Genomic DNA, 4,448 nt, shown 5'->3' on the forward strand with positions numbered 1-4,448 from the left:
AGTTCAAAGGGCTTTGCAGTCTGGCGCCTTAACCCACAGCGCCATAGGAATGATGCTATCAAGGGAAAGTAGGTAGCGTCCAGGTAAAGATTGTTAGTCCCATGGACTCAGTCAGTGAGGAACTGCGGAAGCTACTTTCTCAGTATACAGGGGATAAATTCTTTGGCCTGTGTCTTCTAGGTCTGGTGCCCAATTTTGCAAAATCTAATAAAAAAGCCTCACTCTCACTAAAATGAGTACAGATGGGATTTCTTGAGCATTTGTCAGTAAACACTCGTGATAACTCACCAGTGACCTCATAACCAAGAAGGACAAAGGCAGTATCGACAATGTTTCTCACATCAGCAGGGGGTCAAACCAGAATGAACCTGTTCACAGCCCTGGAGGCACCTTTACCCCAACAGCCCAACAATGTTTTTAAACAACCCTGATTCTACCTCTGTGGATGCTGATTTAATTAGCCCAGGGTGGGGCCCAGACATCAGCATGATTTTAACTTCTAGGTTCCACCAGTGTCATCAAGAACACCATATCACCCCTACCTGTAAGGTGACCTGAGTGGATCTTTTTAGGAATCAGAAAGACGGGGGTGGGCTAGAAACTGGAACACCTGGATCCAACTCAACTTGGTTTGAGAAGTAGGTTAGAACATGGTCTTTGACTCTGCTCAGGGGTCTGTGAAATCTTTAGGTATTTTCACACTCTGAGTTGGCCTAAGAATAGCACCATGCAGTTTGAAGAGGAAAGTCACTTACCAGATTTCCACAGTAGAGCAGCTATTACACAGTTTTGGATATTACAAATGAGATATTACACAAGATACCTAATGTCTTAGTTTTTTGATGCTGCTATAACAGAAATACCACAAGTGCATGGTATTTAATGAACAGAAATGTATTTTCTTACAGTTTAGGAGGGTAGAAGTCTAAATTCAGAGCACAGGCTGTTGGGGAAGGTTTTCTCTGTCTCTTCTGTGGGAAAAAAAAATCCAGTTTCAACATTCCTTGAAGATCTCCACAAGGCATTTATTGTTCCCCATTCATGCTTCTTCCTGTGCCTAATCTGATCTTTTGTAACTCAAAAGTGTTATGTAAATGCATAACAAAGAATCCCAAATGAGATTGCATCTATAAGTATAGGGGTTAGGATTCTAACACATATTTTGAGGAAACAAAATCCAATCCATAACACCTAAATTAAAAGAACTTGGTTGAATTCATTTCTCAGTGATTGTGATCAGACAATCACTGAAAAATTAAATTCAATCAAGTTCTTTGTGGACGTGGGCTGAAGCATAGAACTTCAGAGAGGAAACAAGGGGGCTTTCTCCCCACTGCTGACCCTTCTGTTTGGTTTAGTGTGTTTCTGCTTTCCTTGTGCCCATCTGTCTGTCTCTTTCTCTTGCCACATAGCCATATACAGAAGCTGGAGGAAACTACTGAGGAATTTGGGCTTGCCATTCATTAACATCTTCAGGAAGTCAAGGCACATGGAAGATTCTTTTGGATTAAATCATGCTGCTGTGAGAAACGTCGTCTATACTGACAAACACTCAAGTGATCCAATCTGTACTCATTTTAGCAAGAGTGAGGTTTTCTTTACTTGATTTTGCAAAAGTGGGCACCCAACGCAGTAGACACGGGCAGACGTGCCACATGGCCTGAAGACATTTATTCTTGTCTCCAAAAAGCCCCTCCTTCAGTTCCAGTCCCCCATATACAATTCTGTGACACATCCCATTTTCCCTCCCCCCAGAGAAGCCAAAATGGCTTGCTCTTGGTTTTAATGGCTGTATTCTTATTTAAATTTCCTAGTCCTAGAACAACCTGCATGTTTCAACAATCTGCCTGCCAGGTCTAGCAATCTCATGAATTCCTCAAGATGGACCACGCCCACAAGAGTTACTTCTCATGAACCCTCTTCACTCATTTGTCTTAAATTCTCATAAAGCGTATCATTTCTCAATATCCTTAAGAGTACAGATAACTATGCCTATATTGTTGTTGTTGTTGTTAAGTGCCATCGAGTCAGCACCCACTCATAGCGACCCTATGCACAACAGGCAGAAACACTGCCCCATCCTGGGCCAACCTCACTATGGTTGCCAGCTGCAAGCTTGAGGGTTCACACATACCTCCCTGCACTTCAAAACAATCAGCTTTCCCTTTTATTTCATCTCAAGATCAATGGTGCATCAGCAAGACCTATTGCTGGCTGGTTCCCTTCAACTTTTGGTCCTAGAAAGTGATTTTCTTTGATGGGCAAACTTTCCTTGCCTAGAAGCCTCTGAAACTCAAAATGCCAAACTGTCTGCCTTTTTTTTTTTTTTTTTAAATTCACAAATCTTCAACAGTTTTGTGCATATCTTTTCAAATACAAATGTTATCAACTCAAGTTCTGGCTCAAGATTCCACCTTAAATTTAATTCCACCGAATTCAATCAAGTTTATGCCAAAGGCCAGCTTACAAACTTTCTGTAATCAAAATTCCCAATATTCCTATTACACATTTTACAATATTTCATTTTACAATAATAAACAGGAGAAGCTGATCTCCATAAGGTAATCAAACCCATTCATTAACAGTTGAAAACACTTAAGTTCCCTCCACCCTGGACTAACCCCATTCACATGCATATGGCCTTGGGCTTCTGAAAAGGCAGATTCCAGTAGGCCCTAGTCTTAGATCTATCTCTTCTATCCAGCTCCAGGCAACTCTAGAAGCTGCTCTCCTTTCAGCTGAAACAATTTATCACATTCCCCTTTGTTCTTTCTCCCACAAAACCTTACAATTTCTTAGGTCTGGGGCCGTTGAAATGAATCCCACTCACAGCACCAAATGCTGACTTTCTCCGAATCTGCACTAGTCTTCAAACACAGGGCATGACAGAACATCTAATATCTGTTTAAATTCCAATTACTAATATGACAAAAGTGAAGATTGAGGTGGCTATATTTTTCTACATTCGAAATCACCCCTCTAACTAGTCAGTTAATTCCAGCAATTTCAGCCCATTCATTAGCTATGATGCTTAATTCTAGCAGGACCTTTGTGATATAGTTCCATCAGGAGCTGGGTTGTTAGTGTGGGAAAAAAAATTATAATCCTGTTTATTATATTCAGGTAACTTTTTTATTTCCTGAAGTAAAAACTTTATGATCTCTCTCTTTTTCTTTGGTTACTTCCTGAAATGAGTAAAGAATTTATGGTCACTTTCTTTTTATTTAAACCACTTCCTGGAGTAAGGAATTTATGATAACTTTCTTTTTCCTTAAACTACTTCCTGGAGCAAAGACTTGTGAGAATAAAAGTGGGTGGCTGAAAGTAGGGCTCAGAGCAAGAATCACCACTTCAGGCATAAGAGCTTGCTCTGAGACCTGCTTCAGGCCGGGGCCATAAGAACAACCAGGCATGGCTAGGCAAGTCCCCAACAGAATATCTTAAGAGACACAAATGCAGGGTAAAGAGCACACTCGTAAAACTGTCACAATTGAAGACTCACAGGCCAGGTGGCCGGAACAGATAACAGATAAGATGAGGGCGGCAGAACTGGAAAAAGTCTTAGTACTATAGGTTACTTATGTGATTTTATGGTTAAATCTATTGGATCCTGCGGTTTCTGAATGCTCCATTGGGTAAAAGTTGTAATCCTAGTTTGCATATCCCCCTCCCATGGTGTGTCCCAAAACCCTATATAAGGTGTGGTTTGTGAACTGCTTGGGGTCGAGCTTTGGTGAGCTGATGCAGTAACACAGCTGTAACACTGCTGAACACTACACTGCCAGCCGCCACTCAACCCTAGCATGCTAGCTTGAATAAAGCCCGCCTGCTTTTGCATTATCTTTGTCTCTTGGTCTCCTTATTGGGTAGTGGTCTCGGACCCTAACATCCTTGGGGGCTCGTCCGGGATCCCCCAAACTTAGATACCAACAGACTTGGATATCAGGCTTGTAACTAGTACAGGTAAGCCCCGGCCGGGCCCTCCTGCTTGTCCTTGCGACCGGAGGAAAAAAGAAGCCCTCCTGCTTGTCCTTGCAACCAGAGGAAGAGAGATCTCTGAACCATAAGGCCTGAAACAGGGCAGGTTCGCTGGGCCCCGGGGCTGACAGACCCTGGGAAGAAGAGTTCTGAAATCCGAGAGCGCTCGACATAAGATCAACGAAACTGGACCAACCACTCCTCAAGGTCACGGGAGACATCCCGACTAACCCAGGTAAGAAGTCCCTTCAGTGGACACCTTTTGGAGCAATTGGAGAAGATAGGGTGTGTGAGAGAGATTTTGAGAGTGTGTGGTGTGCCGGCCGGCATGTGAGTGAGTGGACGAGAGAAATCCTAAGGTGCGCTAGCATACTCGTAGTGTCTCTTTTTGTGTTGGGCTTGTTTTTGCACGAAAATCTCATGGGACAAACACAAGCTACGCCTAGAGGTCTCCTCTTAAGTCACTTCTC

This window comes from Chrysochloris asiatica, unplaced genomic scaffold (genome assembly GCF_000296735.1).
Source record: "Chrysochloris asiatica unplaced genomic scaffold, ChrAsi1.0 scaffold00289, whole genome shotgun sequence".
In the NCBI taxonomy this organism is placed as follows: Eukaryota; Metazoa; Chordata; class Mammalia; order Afrosoricida; family Chrysochloridae; genus Chrysochloris; species Chrysochloris asiatica.